At 35.6% G+C, this 18,961-nt stretch overlaps 1 long non-coding RNA gene across 2 annotated transcripts; it reads left to right on the top strand.

Moving 5' to 3' along the window:
- The first annotated feature begins 3,218 nt into the window (after positions 1-3,218).
- LOC137252313 (uncharacterized) lies at positions 3,219-15,503 on the top strand. 2 transcript variants are annotated; one of them, XR_010953511.1, is made up of 3 exons: positions 3,219-3,409; positions 6,401-6,630; positions 14,998-15,503. It is a non-coding gene; the product is annotated as an uncharacterized lncRNA (long non-coding RNA). The 2 variants fall into 2 exon arrangements; XR_010953510.1 differs by having other exon boundaries at positions 3,219-3,421.
- The last annotated feature ends 3,458 nt before the right edge of the window (positions 15,504-18,961 follow it).

The raw sequence follows: 18,961 nt of genomic DNA, 5'->3' as shown, positions 1-18,961 counted from the left end.
GTCCGCGCTAATTGCTTTTGAGTGACGCTTCCCTGCTAACCATGAGTGGATAAAAATTCGGGTAATCGTATACTGACGCTATCCAAAAAATTGGATAATAAGTTGGATAATTTTGTTCGGCGAGGCGCCGATATTATCCATGGTGAAATGGGATATTTCGTGTACGTGTGATCTTCCATCTCTGTTGCACTCATTCAGCACCGCCATATCAAAAATGAATAGCTGAACTGCTCTCAAAATGTCATTTTAAAGAGGCTGCATACTTTTAGGCGCTCCAGAGTTGCCAGCCCGATGATCAAATAACCTATAATGCGAATTGAAAATACCTAAAAAATTGCAAAAACCCCACAAAATAACCAAAAACCGCCCACAAAATGTTCAAAATTTTTCATTCTATGTTTTTATTAAGAAATTATGGTTTTCAATTTAAAAACACAACAAATTAATTTTAAGGGAATATGAATAATTTAGATGTATGCATATTTTAGATATTTACAATAAAAAATATTAACAAAAATTCCTTTTAATTCATTCATCTATATATTAATACATTTCATTTTTCTTTTGGTTAGTGTTACGTTTGAGTTTTGATTTTGATTTAAAATTAAAATAAATATTTTTTCTTACTTATAATATAGATTTAATTTACTTAGTTATCATTGGCTTAAAAACTAAACTTTCAATTGAATTTAACATATACTCTTACTTTCAAAATTTAGTTAAAATAATTTAAGAAAAGTTTTTTATTGAATTAAAAATAAAAATACAGATTTAAACGCCGCAGTTTAACATAATGGTGTCATCCACAAAATCCCCAACGTCCTTGTTCTTCCACTTTCGGCATATTTGTCACAGTTTAGACCACATTTTTTGAATTGTTACCTATTCTGTAATAAAAAAATTTTGTTAAACTTCATTAATTTTAGTAGCAATACTATAAAAAATAAGGAATTTAAGTGAAAAAGTCACGTTCGTTACAACATTACATTATTTGATCTGAAATTCGCAAAATTTTCGAAATAATATTTAATTGGATCTATGAAAGTAATTGGATTACCTTTCTTTTGATGCATGTTAACATTTAAAATTCCTTAAGGGTCATCAAAAAAAATTACTTTCCTTGCAACTTTACATTATTTGCTCTGACTTCATATTAATGTTTCCGAATTTCGCAATATTTAATTGGCTATAAGGAATTTTCCATCAAAAGAAAAGTAATTGAATTGCCATTCTTTTGATGCATTTTAACATTTAAAATTCCTTAAGGATCATCCAAAAAAAAATACTTTCCTTGCAAATTTACACTATTTGCTCTGACTACATATTAATGTTTGCGAATTCGCAATATTTTCCAAAAAATATTTAATGGCTATAAGGAATTTTCCATCAAAAGAAAAGTAATTGAATTACATTTCTTTTGATGCATGTTAACATTTAGAGTTCCTTAAGGATAATCTAAAAAAAATTACTTTCCATCTAAAAAAAAATGACTTTCCCTACAACTTTAAATTATTTACCCTGACAACTTATCCAATAATTTAAATAACTTTCCTTAAGTGAAACAGTCTCCAAACCACTCTATCACTCACGGCATTTAACATGGGTCGATGCTCCGTTCTTCTCCAGGGCTTTCTTGAACTTGCCTGTAAAAAATTAAGGACATTCAAATTAAGGTCATTAAAAACACTTGATCAGCTAAATCATGACTTTTGCATCAAAAGTTCCACTATAAATTTATTCACATCGAACAAGTAGCAAAATAACTTGATAATCAGGTCGATATTAATACAGAAAATTTTCATTCCATTACAATAATTTGAGGAAATCTTTTAGGTGGAACTTGTGATCACATTGAAGTTAAAATTTGGGTTATAAAGCTATCGTTTAAGTGGACTGAATGTCCTGCATGCGATGTGTCCCCACATGACACCCACCATCTTTTCAATTGTTATGTGAAAACTACGCATCTAACACTATTCTCCCATGGTCCACACCTGTTGAGACTGCCATTTTCCTTTGTCTCCCGTTATAGGACTTTGATGAAAATTTGTGAATGGCCGTGCTCATTGAATGGGCGAAGCATAGTTAACATAACTACAACATGATCCTTGAAGTATCCATAGTGGTTCTGCGTTGGCGGTCGCCTGAAGACCGCTTAAAAAAAATCACCCTTAGTCTAACATCGAATTGGGAATCAACATAAAAACCTGAAACTTTTCAGCATTTGTGTGTATGCAGCAAAATCAAACCAATTAAAATAACCACCTGCAAAAGTCATTTCTAACTCAAATCCATGTGAAACCCCAAAAAGTTGGAATGGGGTGAAGCACTGCTAACACAACAAAATACATTTGGATAAAACAATGACAAAATAATTGACTATTTGCTGTTTCAGCAGTTTGTTTATTATTTTGCCATAACAGCTGATTTGAGCAATCTTACCTCGTGTTCCAATGGTACATGAACCAGATACGGATAGAGATTTAACATGCAAATGCAACAACAATGTACCATTGGAACACGAGGTTAGTGTTCTCGTAGGCAAGGTGCAGACGAGGCTACGCGTCAAACACGCGTACACGATATTTCATGAAGCTACAATTCCTCTACGCTTCAAGATCTGCATAAGTAGCTACTTCCAAGCGTCGCTATATAATGAAAAATATTTCTAAAAAAAAATTAAACAAATTAATTTATGCTGTATAAAATAAAAGTTGATTGTGTATTAAATTAAAATCGAAAGTTTTCACCGCCGCGCATAAGTGAAAAAAAGAACTTTAGCAAGTTTGCAAACGAAAAATTGTAAACATCTTCTTCTTGCTCTTTTCTAGGCGTATTTACGCCTAGCGACCAAAATTGCTGTACGGCTAGCTACACATGAAACTTTCATGCTTTGTTGCTTTCATGCAGCTGACGCCTCGTACGCAGCTCTTCATCCAAGTACATGTGTTCGACATCAAAGCGTACAGATTTCGCCTTCAGCGTCTATGAAGCGTAGCCTCGTGTGCACCTTGCCTTAATCAGATAATGCTACGCTTCACATTTTTACAAACTTTTGTGTTGTGCTTCTGTTGCTATAAAGATATAGTGAAAACTTTCCTTTTTAATTTTATATACAATCAACTTTAGTATAATTGCAATTATACAGTATACATTAATTTGTTTATTTTTTTTTTTAATATTTTTTTTGCAGCGACGCATATCTTGAAGAAGAATCGTACCTGCATGAAATATCGTGTACGCGTGGATGACGCGTAGGCTACGTGCACCTTGCCTAAGTGCACATAATCCCCTGATAATTCACGAAACACACTTCGGGCTTATTGGGGTAAACGCAATATTTTTGAGGATGGTAATTTACAAGCGATCATCTGCAAGCAGCAAACAATTCAACTTCAAGAGAATCGAAGTTGTTTATTTTGTATAAAAATTTTAAAGAAATGAAATTATGTTACGTTTATTTAATACGGAGGCAAAAGCTCGCTTATTACCCTCGAAAGTGTTGGCGTTAAGTATGTTACCCCAAGAAAATACTGTGATGTCATTTATTTGATCCTGTTGGCAAACAAAGAATGTGGACATACATATTAAAAGATACTGTTTGTGAATTAATTTAGATAATTCTATACAACAGCATGAACCTATAAATACAAGTCCAAAAATATCGGAAGATGTATCAAAAGATGCGTCTTGGACACAGAATGGGAATCCAAAAACGGAAAGCAAAAATTGTGAGTTGTTCAAAATATGGTTATTCTATACGAAAGCATGACACTCTAAATACACGTCCAATAATATCGGGAAGAGTGTCAAAAAACACTGGCCGGTCCCCTTTATACACAAAATTATGGTAATAGTCTAGTTGAGGGGTCGACTGCTAATACGCTACCAAAAATATCGAGAGAGGTGTCAAACGACGCGTATTAATCTCGAGAACAATAATCCGATGGCGGAAAAGAAAAATTTTATCTCTGTCCGGAGATATTTGCATTTGAAGTTGGCGATTTCCATGTGGTTGTTGTTGTGTTAGTACCCCCCAAAAAAATTGTGCATCACCGTGGCGGTAGCCACGGTTATACCACACACCCGGACTTGGCATGGCGTAGCCCAGGGTTATTTTTTATAATCGCGGCCGAAGGCCGCCAACGCAGAAAGGTGTTCTGCGCAAAAATACTATGGATCCGACCCCCGGTTTCGGAGGTACCCGCGGATCTTTTTTCGGTTTTTCGTTAATATCTTTTGAACGCGTTAAAATTTATTTTCCGCCTTCGGATTATTAATACTGATGTCAAGACGCGTCGTTTGACACCTCTCTCGATATTTTTGGTAGCGTATTAGCAGTCGACCCCTCAACTAGACTATTACCAAAATTATTTCCTGTGTACACCAACATTACAACGACCACACGACAAGTTGCAATTTCTTTTGCAAGTATCTCTTCACAGACTCAAGAGGTAATAGTCTAGTTGAGGGGTCGACTGCTAATACGCTACCAAAAATATCGAGAGAGGTGTGAAACGACGCGTCTTGACATCAGCATTAATAATCCGAAGGCGGAAAATAAAAATTTTAACGCGTTCAAAAGATATTAACGAAAAACCGAAAAAAGACCCGCGGGTACCTTCGAAACCGGGGGTCGGATCCATAGTATTTTTGCGCAGAACACCTTTCTGCGTTGGCGGCCTCCGGCCGCGATTATATAAAATAACCCTGGGCTACGCCATGCCAAGTCCGGGTGTGTGGTATAACCGTGGCTACCGCCACGGTGATGTACAATTTTTTTTGTGGGTACGAACACAACAACAACCACATGGAAATCGCCAACTTCAACTGCAAATATCTCCGGTCAGAGATACAATTTTTCTTTTCCGCCGTCGGATTATTGTTCTCGATATTAATACGCGTCTTTTGACACCTCTCTCGATATTTTTGGTAGCGTATTAGCAGTCGACCCCTCAACCAGACTATTACCCCTCAAAATTTGTGTTTTTATATTCGCGTTTCTGGGTCCAGGACGCATATTTTGCTACACCGGTTTGGAGACCAAAACTAAAACGTCAAACCACTTATGTTCGCAATTTTTTTTGTGGGTACAACAACATTACAACACCCACATGAAAATCACTATCTTCAATTGCAAATTTCTCCGGACGGAGATAAAATTTTTCTTTTCCGCCTTCGGATTATTGTAGTTGAGGCAATACGCGTCTTTTGACACGTCTCTCGATATTTTTGGACGCGTATTAGCAATGTCATTCTGTCGTACAGAATTACCAAAAGATGTGTCTTGGACCCAGAATGCGAATCCGAAAACGGAAAACAAAATTTTTGAGTCGTTGAAATGATGGCAATTCTATACGAAAGCATAACACTATTAATTCATGTCCAAAAATATCGGGAAGGGTGTCAAAAAACGCTGGCCGGTCCCCCAATGGGGTGCATTCAAAATTTAATCCGTGCAAAAAATCCCTTTTTACACAAAATTTTTTCCTGTGTACACCAACATTACAACAACCACACAAAAAGTTGCAATTTCTTTTGCAAGTATCTCTTCACAGACTCAAAATTTGTGTTTTTATATTCGCGTTTCTGGGTCCAAAACGCATATTTTGATACATCTCCCCATATTTTTGGACGTTTATTTAGAGTTTGGTTGTTGTTGTAGCACTGATTTATTTAGAGTGTATAGAATTACCTAAATTAATTATCATACATATCTTTAAATATGTCCACATTCTTTTTCTTTGACAACAAGATCGTAAACAAATGACACCATAGTATCTGCTTGTTACCCCAAGCAGACTAGCACTTTCGAGGGTGGTATAAAAAGGCGAGCATTTCCTCCCGTTATAAATAAGCGGAACATAATAGCTATTTATATCACATTTTTATAAAAAAAAAACAATTTTCTTTAGCTCACAACTGCTAAAACTAGTCAAAAAATATCGGGAGAGGTGTCAAGAGGCGCCTTTGAACTCAGAACAACGAATCTGAAAGCGGAAATTGAAAATTTTATATCTGTGCAGAGATATTTTTAGTTAAAGTTGGCATTTTTCATGTGATTATGGTAATGTTGTTGTTCACAGGAAAACATTTTATGTACGAAAGGAATTTGCACTGATTTAATTTTGATTCCACCTCCTTGGTGGTAATTTTTTATAAGCGCGGCCGAAGGCCAAAATTCCATGGATCACACAGCCGGTTTCGGAGGGAGCAGGGGTCATTTTTCGGGTTTTCGTTAATATATTTTGGGTAACTGCAAATATCTCTGCACAGATATAAAATTTTCAATTTCCGCTTTCAGATTCGTTGTTTTGAGTTCAAAGCGCTTCTATTGGCACCTCTCCCGATATATTTTGACTAGTTTTAGCAGGCTTGTTCTAAAGAAAAGAATTACCAGCAAAAATTGTGCCATCAAACATATGTATGTATATAACTACATACCCATATTATGGTGATCAAAAACAAAGTCAGTCCTGCGTTGGACGGACAAAACTTCAACTAATTTGGCTATCACCATAATACCCGCATTTACTCAGAACCATTCATATTATGACGACACCAAACAATATTCCTGATTTCTGTCAGGTCCATAATATGTAACACTGATTTGGTGTCTTCATATTAAGGGTAAGTTCTGCAATATATTTTCATACTTGCACTGCTACAACAACAAAAAAGTTAGTTATACTAAAATACCTAAACATTTACTTACCTCGGATAATCCAACGTGGAAGTGGCGTCTTGGAGAAGCCCTTTTGTGGCTGATAAAAGCTGGAGATTTTTTTTTTGAACGTTCGTCCGTTTTTCTTTAGCGAATCCCGAATTATTGCGCGAAAATAATGTCGCACACTTTTCTGTTATATTTTTTTTTTATTTTTAATGTTCTTACTCACTTGAACACTTGTAAAATTCATTTTTATTAAATTCTTTCGCAATGAGACGCGTTTTGCTTAAAAAATTTACATAAATGGTGGCGAAATCTGTAGTATCTTATTGTTTCATTCCTACATCATACTACTGTTTCATTCGCACATCTTAGAAATTTACCACAATTATGAAAAATGTCCCACAAATGTGAGTTGGTGTTAGTTGTGTCCAAAAAGAAGTTGAGGTAGTATTGGTTTTTGAGGTGAAAATAGCAAAATGTGGTTAGCCATGGTTAGCAGGGTTGATGCGCCACATACATACATATATAGCATTCGCTGCGTTATTTAACTTCGGGCGTAGGTTTATAGGCATGCATATGTATGTATTTTCATATCATATCAGCTTGACATAGGTATGTACATACATAGTTATGCATAAATGGTTAATTGTTAATGCAACATATATAATATGCATACATCTATTGAAAAATAATCTTTCGTTAAAAATATTAAACATTTCTTTAAAATTCGTCAAAAAAGTTTTATTTTTTGGTATTTTTGCATGTATCACTCTCACTACATATTATAAAACAAAGTAGCTTTTTCTGTCCCAGTCCCTTTGAATGCTTAAACCTTTAAAACTACGCAACGGATTTTCATGCGTTTTTTTTTAATAGATGGAGTGATTGAAGTTTGTAGATTGTATAACATCCATTAAATAGTGGAGAAATAGGTTATTTTTAAAGTTTCTAATGTGATGTACATATATACATATATAAGAGAAAGTTGTGTTAGTTACACTATTTATAACTCAAGAACGGATGAACAGATTTGACTGAAAATTGGTGGAGGGGTAGCTTAGAACCAGGAGACAGACATAGGATACTTTTTATCCCGTTCTGGATAGGGTCTTGAAATCACAACATGGACCTGGGTAATCCTGGGTTATGTTTGTAAAATGTGGGCATCAAATGGAAGCTGTTTATGGGTACATTGATGCGGGGTTTTTCGTACCCGTGGGTGTCTAGGGTCTAGGATAACAAATGAAAGCTGTTGATGAGTGCTTTAGTACAGGGTAATTTTCATATCTGTTTGTGACTAGGGTCTTGAGATATAGGCCAAAACGTGGACCAGGATAACACTAGGATGTGTTTTTACATTATGGGTATCAAATTGAAGCTGTTGATGAGTGTTTTAGTGCAGGGTAGTTTTCATACCTATAGGTGAGTCGGGTCTCGAGATATAGGCCAAAACGTGGACCAGGGTAACACTAGGATGTGTTTTTACATTATGGGTATCAAATAGAAGCTGTAGATGTGTGCTTTAGTACAGAGTAATTTATACCGCTGGGTGACTAGGGTCTCGATATATAGGCCAAAACGTGGACCCGGATATCCCTAGAATGTGTGTGTAATACGGATGTCAAATGAAAGCTGTTGCTCAGAGCTTTAAAGTAATTTTCATTGTGATATTCGATTTAGTGGTATCAACCTGGCAAAACTGATAAATATGCATGCCAAGCCGAAAAAAGCATGAATTGATAATACCCACATACCTATTTACATACGTCCTATTCGATTTGTCTGAAATTTGGTATATAAATTTGCCTATATTAGTATTTACGACCCTTTTTTCGGGGAAGTAGACCAGAGACGGGCTGGGAATGCGATTAGGACTAGGATTGGGACAGAGACTCGGAGTGGGACTGGAACTCGGAATGGGACTGGAACAAAATACATACCACCCTCTGGGACTGGCAATAAGGGATGAAGAAGAATGGGAAAAACTTGAGAGAAGAGAAAAGAGGGAAGGATAAGGAGACTGAGAAAGAGATATAGTGAGACGAAAATAGAGATAGATGAAGCGAAAAAGACGGAGGGCAGAGTTAGAGAGAAAAAGTTTATTAAAATGTATGCAGGTAGACTAAATTTAGGGCAGAACAAAGTCTGACGGGTCTGCTAGTATATCTCATATAAACGATTGTATAGATAAGACACTTTTCGTAATTTCTGCCCCATTTTCACAGCTATAAGCTTCAAATTTCACCGAATGCTTACGTGTAGAATATGCATTGCTGCCTGAAAAAATTTTATAGACCGGTGGTATATATACTATACATATATCTCATAAAACCGATTGTATAGATAGGACACTTTTCGTAATTTCTGCCCCATTCTCACACTATAAGCTTCAAATTTCACCGAATGTTTACGTATAGAACATTCATTGTTGCCTGAAAAAATTGTATAGATCGGTGGTATATATAGTATATATTCCATACAACCGATTGTTCAGATAAGAAACTTTTCGTAATTTCTACCTTATTTTAACATGCCAGAAGCTTTAAATTTCACCGAATACTTACGTATAGAACATTCATTGTTGCCTGAAAAAATTTTATAGATCGGTAGTATATATAGTATATATGTCATACAACCGATTGTTCAGATAAAAATTTTTTCGTAATTTGCCCCTATTTTAACTGCCAGAAGCTTTAAATTTCACCGAATGCTTAAGTATAGAACACTAATTGTTGCCTGAAAAAATTTTATAGATCGGTGGTATAATAGTATACAAGTTAAACTTTTAAAAATTGAAAACTCTAAAAAAATATATTTTTTACACGGGGGACGTGCTCCTTTATTGAATGCAAACTTATATCTGAACTTTACACAATAATAATGCTTACAATCTAAACTACGTTTGCCTTACCGCGATGAAAGTGAAAACTGCTGATCATGCACTTCCCACAGTTGAGTTTGTTTATTTTAATTTGGTTTCCATCTACCGCTTACTGTTCACACGGTTTGCTTTGCACGTGTTGCGGCTTCAGCAATTTTGCCAGTTTGCTATGTCTGGGGTATTATGTGTCTGAACGACGCAAACGTCATTATAGCTGTGAAGTTGCATTTTATTTTGCTGTGTTTATTTTGCGAGTTTTAAATTATAACATCTAAATTGTAATACTACTTTGTGACAAAAATAAGTGCGAAAACCTAGAGTTCATTTTAATACAATTGGTTTGCTTTGAAAAGTAAAGATTTTGTGAATTTTTAAAGTTTTTAATCAATTTCTTATTATTCATTTTGTGTTTGCCGAGTCCTTGTGCATTTGTGTTTTTGTTGCAATTTTGATTGGCACCTTTTCGCCTTGCAATTGTTTTTGTGCGCACACTTTTTGTTTTTCTCGCAATTTACTGTCTTCGCAGCTGTTTGCGTCGCTTTTTAAGTGTCAAGTGACAGTGACTCTAAAACTGCTAGCTACCGCTATGCTCTCAAACTTTCAGAGTTGCTTTATATATAACCTTTCTCATTCTCAGTGCTATTTCAACTGTTTTTTCTTTGTAACTTACAAACACATCTCTACCATTTCTATATTCTTATACTAGTTTCTTTTCACCTTTCTATAAAAAATGACTTGCATTTTCTAAAACTGTCAGGTAAAAAGCGAATCCGAATGTTTTGTCTCTTGCTGGCTTTGCGATGGGCTCGCCCATGGAAAGTGCGCGGGACTGACGGCTAGAGTTGTTGACACTGTCAATGATGGAGAGAAGGGAGTACGTTGGTCATGCATTAAATGCATATCAACTGAGGTTGACCTATTTAAACTGTTTAGACAAACAAGAAATGCGTTTTCTGATATTGCTAAAGAGTTTTCCATAATCACGGAAAAGTTCAATCAATACGATAGCTTGTTCAAATCCTTCAAGTGTTTGGATGAGTTACCGCATTGTTTAAATAGAAATAAAGACAACCGCGATAATAAACAAAAACACTCTGAAGACTCACCTAACGCTTTGAATCTTAATCCTGCTCAGAACATTAATCTTCCGCAAGTGGAGCTCATAGACTTGGCTTCCCCTAATCCGCAAGCTGTGGTTCCATCCACTTCTAAGGCCGCGGAAAAAACCTTAGAGCCTCAAACTGTAACTTCTGAAACTGTAACTTCTCAATCTGTGACTTCTTATTCAGTAGCACCGGCTAAGAAGCTGGTTGTAGTCCCGCTCAAAAAATCGATTTTTGTATCTCGCTTTGACAAAGACACTTCCGTTGAGGATATCAAGTCTTATGTCACTTCGAAAATTAAGGCTGACGGCATGACTTTAAGAAAATTTAAATTTAATTACGAAAGAAACATTTCTTCATTTAGAATTGATGTCTACTCAAAAGATTTTGATTAACTTTTGGACAGGGGATTTTGGCCGCCAGAGGCTTTTGTTCGCGAATTTGTGCATAAGACTATTGAGATTACTCAAAATGTAGCAAAAATTCCTCCTCAAAGTTCCGATCCAAAAAACTTAATTTAATATCTTGCTTAAGCATTTACTATCAAAACGTTAGAGGCTTGAATACTAAATTAACTGACTTATATTTGAAAACCATTCACTGTAACTATAATATTATTGCTTTTACCGAAACATGGCTGAAACCCAATGTTTTAAATTCCAAAATTTTTTGTGGTGAGTATCAGACCTATAGAAATGATCGCTTAAATAGGACCGGAGGTGGTGTCTTGCTAGCTGTACATTCTTCAATTCCATCTGAAGATGTTAATTTAGCCGAAGTTGATTCCATCGAGTTTAAATGCATCCGAATCTTACTAGATCGGGGTCATATTTACTTAGCCGTTTGCTATATTCCACCGTCTTCTGATCTATCAGTGTATATGCACCATATTTCACTGTTACAATCAGTCATTTCGATGATAAAGTCCACGGACTCAATGATTGTTTTAGGCGACTTTAACCTGCCACATATATCTTGGAATACCGTTGATCACAATATTGTCCCCGTATCATCCAAGATGCATAACAATGACTTTTTGGATGGAATTACTGATCTTTGCCTTAATCAGATCAACTTCTTTCCAAATAAGTATGGAAAATTCTTAGACTTAGCATTTGTTGACGACATATCTAAATTCTCTATAAATCGGTGTGAACCTCTTGTTTTGCCAGAAGACGCTACCCATCCTTCTCTTGAGATAACTTACGAAATCATAAGCAACGAAGTCGGCTGCACTAACAAAACATGTGTCTCTACCAGATGCTTTGATTTTTCCAAAACTAATTTCAACAATTTAAATAAAGAGCTTTCTGAGATAACTTGGCCTCGATATAATGAGGATGTAGAGGAAAACGTTTTACATTTTAATAAAACCATTTATACTTTATTTGAAAAACATGTGCCCAAACGCAAATGCTCGTACATTGAACCAGTGCAAGCCTGGTTTACTAAAGATTTAAAAGCTTTAAAAAATAAGAAATCACGTTTATTCAAATTATATAAGAGAACCGGTTTACATTCTCATTATGCACAGTACGCTATTTTCCGTCATAAGTATTTTGAACTTAATAAAAAGTGTTATAAAGCTTACATATGTAAAATTAAAAGAAACATTATTTGCCACCCGAAGTCTTTTTATGATTTCGTAAATTCTAAACGCAGAACTAACGGATTTCCTTCTGCCATGAAGTTTAGAAATAGCATTTCCAGCGACGATCAAGAGATTGCAAACTTCTTCGCTCAATTCTTTCACTCTAATTACTCTGCTGTGGTTGATTCATTACCTACAAATTATCCGTATGAGCTCCATTCTAGTAACTCAATATATGCCCCATATTTGCTGCCTGAAGATGTTCTACTACATCTAAAGACCCTAAAAGAATCCTTCAAATACGGTCCCGATTTGATCCCAACATGTTTTCTTAAAAAATGTGCGGAATACATTTACCAGCCCCTTACTGATCTGTTTAACCTCTCTTTAAAAAATGGCATTTTCCCGACGGCTTGGAAGGAATAGCAAAGCTCTCAGCTATCCCTAAGATTTTCGAAGCAATCGTTACTAATCACCTTGCATTTTCGATTTCTGCATTGATAGATAGCTCTCAGCATGGCTTTTGTAGAGCCAAATCAACCACAACCAATTTGCTTGAATTTACAACTCACGTCTTTAATGGGTTTAGAAACAATCATCATACCGACGTTATATACACTGATTTCAGAAAGCATTCCACAAAGTACGCCACTCATTACTTGTTTATAAACTCGAATTGCTTGGTTTTCAACCTGGCCTAACTCGCTGGATCTCCTCCTGTCTTTGCGGTAGAACTCAAAGAGTCATTTTTAAAAAAATTTGTTCGAATGTCATCGATGTTCCCTCTGGTGTGCCTCAGGGCAACCATCTGGGTCCTATTCTGTTTTTGATCTTTATAAACGATGTTTCCACAACTATAAAATATTCTAAAATTTTAATGTATGCCGACGACGTAAAACTTTTTAAGTCATACGCGTCGGTTGAAGAACGTTCTGTACTCCAGGCGGATTTAAATCGTTTAGTTACTTGGTGTAATGCTAATTTTATGCCTCTCAACATAGAAAAATATAAATCCATGTGTTTTCACGTGGGAACATACAGCCAGCTTCCTACACAATTAATGGCCAAACTCTGGAAAGCGTTGATGTTTTTGTTGACTTGGGAGTTACAATGAATTGCAAACTTAGTTTCAACCCTCATATTAATGCCACAGTCAATAAAGCGAGAGGAGTTTTAGCATTTGTGAAAGGATGGGCAAAGGAGTTTAGTGATCCTTACGTTACAAAAACCCTTTTTACATCATTGGTGAGGCCGATATTAGAATATGGATCGATAATTTGGAATCCGCGTTATCAAGTTCATGTGGATAGACTAAAATCAATTCAAAAACAGTTTTTACTTTTCGCCTTTAGAAATCTTCAATGGGACTCTCCGTATAATCTTCCTCCTTACACTAATCGATTAAAACTAATAAATCTTCCTACCCTTGCAAGTCGTAGAGAAATGCTGGGTGTACTATTTATGGCTAGACTTTTAAATGGATCGATTTGAAGCCCATTTCTATTGAACGAAGTAAACTTGAATGTTCCATGCCGAGTTTCAAGGCATTATAAACCTATAATTCTTAAACAATGCAGAAGCAATTTCCAACTACACGAACCTTTTCTATGTTTGTGTGAAGATTATAACTCTCACTCGAGAATAATTGATGTTTCGGACTCGCTCTTTGCCATAAAAAAGACGGTTCTATATCTCTTAATAATTAAAAAATTATATTTATACTTTTAGTCTTTTGTATTTTGTGAATCTATATTTCTCAGCTGATGAGTTTCTCTGTAGCTGAGCGGTTTTAGATCTCGGCGCTTAAGAAGCCACTGCCTCTCAAAGACTCGGTAACAAAAAAATTATAAGTAACACATAAATACGAATTAGGATACAAAAAAAAAAAATAAAAAATAAAAATAAATAAATAAAAAAAAATAAAAAAATAAAAAAAAACAGGATTAGCCTGGTTTCATCGGGCCACTTGAGGACAGTGCGCTGCCACAACGTCCGAGATAAAAAAAATTAAATTAAAAAAAAAAATATTTGTTTGTTTATATTGTTACGAATATTAGCAAAACTAAGGGGTGCTGCCATCTCTAGGCCGATGCTAAGCAATGACGTGAATTCACATCAATAATTCAATCATTATGTATCTACATCAGATATCGGCGTTTCATACATCTTAAGATGGTGAGCAACTCACACAGATAGCCTGCGCTCTTTGTTTAGTGAATGGTTCAGTCTGCAATGAGCAATTGGCGTGTCAACATCGAGTGTTGGTATCGCTAGTTGCGCAGCGAAAAATATATGCACGTATTTACGTAAATACATTTTATTAATATGAATTAATTTAACTAATTTAATATGAAAAAATGCAACAGGATCTAATAGAGACTGTAAATTTTATTTGAAAATAATACTAAAAATTCTCGAAATTTGGCGAATTTTCATCAAAAGTCTTAATTTTTTAGTGTATATATAGTTTTGTTGCCCATTTATTTCTAGAACAATCAGGTGTCAGTCTTAAATTCGTAAATATTAATAGTAATAATAAAAAACGTATGTATTTATTAGGAAAATTATAGAGATCTATTTGTATATGCAAGTGGAATTTAAAGTAGTAAGTAAAAGATAATAAAAACATTTTAAGGACTACCTTTATAAAAAATGATCAAAAAGCAGGTCTTTATGAAATTCCTATCAAGCAGCATAAAATATTCGCTTGCCATTGTGCGCATCAATAATTTATTATTTATTGTGTGCTTAGCCGTTGCAGTCTAACAAGCGAATAATCAGTGAATCAATTGGTTCGTGCGATCAAAACGCTCTCACTAATACATCCACACAACATTTTTGCCGACACTTGATCTACATAAACGAATCAATAATTGCGTCTACATATATGTACGTATACGAGTAGCGGAGCGGCAATGCACAAACACATGCATATATCTTATCTGAGTTGTCACAAGAGAGGGCAATAATTTGTGCAAGTATTACTCAAATGAGAAATTTTACATCTGTAGTTGTAGCTGAGAAATGTATAACTAACTAAGTAAAGTTCTGGAAGCGCCTAGAAGATGCCACGAGGAAATCACGGAGTATAAAAGCATCAGCGGTAGAGGCGCTATGGGCAGTTTTTCGATTAAGACGCTATCTAGCGAGCAATAGCAGTATTATTTTGAAAGTCAGTTTGGTTATTAAGCCAGCGAGTTGCAAAGTATAAGTGTTATTGTGAAGTACTTTAATAAAGGCCATTTTTCGATTATTCAATATTGGAGTTATTTATTTAACAGTTTAGTGATACGAACTTAGCAAAAGGGCAAATAAGAGGATTTGCAGTAAATTCGTTTCAATATTATATAAATATGTGCCGTGGTAAGTAACCCCCCCCCCCCCCCCCCCCCCCCCCCCAGATTCAAGCGTCCTCGTTTAGAGTTTTGTTAAACAAACATTTATTAAACCCTTTTACTGCATCTTCCGTTAAGTCGATGGACCGTGCTTCTTTGCTTTCTCTGGTTGACAGGACTAATTTGGTTAAAAATATGGTGACGATTACAAATATGATCATAAGGCTGATGTTTTTGGCATATTTAAGCCGGTATGACGATTCTGTGATTCTAGTCTCTTTTGTATTGGTGATGTTTAGCTGTTTTAACATTTCTAGAGAAAGTATTTCTTCGTTTCTGTTTGATAGTGATATTGGTTGGAGTATAGCAGGTTGGGGTTTGTTTGTTGATTTTTCCGCATTGAAAAATGTCTTCCCGTTAATTTGGATTGTAGTGTTATTAAAGTGAATGACAAAGGTTCCGTTTAGAGTTGTAGAATCTTCGTTTATTAGGACATAGCCCCTGAAGTCGTTTAGGAATATAACTCCAGGTGACAGCTCCTCAAAGTCTGGAATGTGCTGACTGTTTGTGACGCTACAGTTTGGCAAACGGCTCGTTAAAAGATTACTAATACAATAATCATTACTTAAATCTAGCAAATCGTCTTTTGAGCATATTTGTAGTGCGTTATATTGCTGACATTTCTGTTTACTCCATACATAGTTTTTTCGCAGCAGTTAATTTTATTGTCTTTCTTTACTGCTCTGATATCGATAGTTTGGCAAATTTGATTCCCGTTGTTGATAAACTTATAACATAGATGATTGTCTTGCCATTGGTCGCTAATTTAATTTCCGGAAATTCTAGAGCTTCGTATAAATTTACGAATGGGATATTATCCTTATCAAAGATTTTTTTAGCAATATCAATTTCTTCGGTCGACAAAATATATGAATTTACTATATTGGCCTTTGCCCAATGTATCGCGTAAGCGATGTTCACGACTTCCTCTTTCATAATTTCCAACTTGTATTTTAATTCTAAAAATGCCTCTTTTTCTTTACTCTTGTCGTTTTGCATGTGCTTCATAATATGGTTTGTAAAATTTGTGATTTCATTAACTTTTTCTACTGTAAGTTTATTAATGAGGACTTGATTGTTGTTGTTTTCTAAAACGTTATTCACTTTTTTCAAAACTATTTCATGGTCCTCATGGTCTGGACTTCCCCCAATCCATTTCCATGCACTACCCAAAAAATTTAGTGACCTTTTTATCTTTTTTCTATCCTTAGATTATTAATATGGGCCTGCACTTGGGATATTAGGAGGGATATAAAAGGGTAATTCGGATTTCTGTAGAATTTTTCTGCTTTTGTCGTTGCTTCTATATGTTCCAGGATTTCTGTATATTTGTCGATGTTTATTTCGTGTATTATCCTAAATTGTCTTGTCTGTAGTCTAGCCGTTCCTTTTTCTATTGTGATTAATTGGGAGTTCGAATAGTCTAATATCTGTACCTCTGCGAGGCATAGTGGTAAAAAGAATCTGAAAAAAAGAAAATTTTATTGTAGTAGTTAATTCCGTATCCTACTTTTATGGACGATTTGTCCTCTTTCGGTCACTACCGTGCTGTTCCTGTCTTCTTCAACTATTTCCCTACTATATAGTTTGCTTAGTTTTGTTCCTAACCTCCTATTTTTTTTTACAAATATGACTTGTCCTGGCAAGTAGGATTTTAGCGTTTGTTAACCTTTATTATGGAATTCAATATCCTTATTTTGTTTTTGTGTTAACTTCGCAAATTCTCGTATCTTGTTTTTTCTATGTCTTCGGGCGTGAAGTTCATATTTCTTCCGAAGAATATGTCGACCGGTCTTTTCTGTGTAACAGAGTGAATGGTTTGATTGTACTCGGATACTGCGCTTTCTAAAAGTTCCTCAAAGTTTCGATGTCCGACATTATTTTTCACATAGCGCATTATCTCACTTAGGGTGGAGTGGAATCTTTCCACTTGTCCGTTAGCCTGGCTTTTATATGGGGAGTAGTATAGACTTCGATGCCTAATTCGTCTTTCATCATAAACTTCATTGAAATGGAATTTAACGATAGCTCATTATCGATCACTATTATCTTCGGGACGCCGAAGGAAAATATTATATCCCTTAAGGGTCTCCTTACATCCTCTATGGCCCTACTATTTAGCATTCTTGTTCTGCATATTTCGAAAACTTATCTAGTGCAGTCCCAACTCTCTTCCCCTCGGTTAAAAAGATGTCTATATAGACTGTGTGTCCTGGGAAGGTTGGCAATAGGGTTGCTGCTATTTTTGGGTTGTTAGGGTGCCTTTCATACTTGCTTTTTTTACATACCGTGCAGTTTGTTATCAGTCGCTTGATTTTGTTCATCATCCCAGGCAAATAACTCTTCTCTATGATCTGTATTTTATTTTCGGTCGCGTTCCTATTTGCTCTTAGATGTTCTTTCAAAATAATATTTACCTGCCCTTGTCGTTAGTTATGTCCTCCACCAACTTCTGGGTGTACCTGCGTTTATAGTTGCTAAAGTTTGTGGATAGATGTTTTGTATTATACCCATAGTCCTCTCGTCGGTGTGGATTCCGTTGATTACGGATGGGTTTAGGTATCTTTTGAAGAAATCTATAATCTTTTGCTCGTCGAAAAATGGTTCGTTAACTGTATGCCGGTGTACGGTTGGGAAGATTATTTTGAATTGGTAAGATGGCGTTTCTGAATGCTCGTGGAAAATTTGGTTTTTGAACACTTTAATCGGTACCTCCGTGCGGTGTATTAGGTTGTGTCCTGAACTCTCATCACTATGGGTAGTGGGTGTAAGCGAATTTATTTCAGTGGGTATTATTGATAGCGCGTCTGCGACTACATTTGATTTACCGGGCTTGTAGATAAGCTCATAGTTATGTTCTTCCAAGATGGCTTTCCATCTTTTCATCTTACTGTTCGTATATTTGTGGCTCAGGGCATACGTAAGAGGTTGGTGGTCGGTCACTATCTTAATTTTCTTAGAGCCGTACATATAACTGCGCAAATAATTAAGAGACCAGATTATGGCGAGCATCTCCTTTTCATTGACGGCATAGTTCTCTTCTGTCTTGCTCAAAGTTCTTGAAATATAGGTGATGGGCTTTCCATCTTATGAAAGGACGGCTCCTATTGCAAAAGGGGAGGCGTCAGTGGGCAATTCGAAATCCTTCTCAAAGTTCGGGTGAGCAAGGACAATATCCCTTGATATTAGTGAAGTTTTTAATTAGTTAAATGCATTTAAAGCTTCTTTGTCGAGTTTAATTTCGATCTTCCTGGACTGATTTTTTGAAACATTCCCGGCTTCTCCTCGAAGGAGTGCAGTTAAGGGTTTGGCTAATTTGGA

This window comes from Eurosta solidaginis, chromosome 5 (assembly GCF_040869045.1).
Source record: "Eurosta solidaginis isolate ZX-2024a chromosome 5, ASM4086904v1, whole genome shotgun sequence".
Classification (NCBI taxonomy): Eukaryota; Metazoa; Arthropoda; class Insecta; order Diptera; family Tephritidae; genus Eurosta; species Eurosta solidaginis.
Note: the sequence above shows the minus strand (reverse complement) of the source record. Positions and strands in the feature narration are given on the sequence as shown.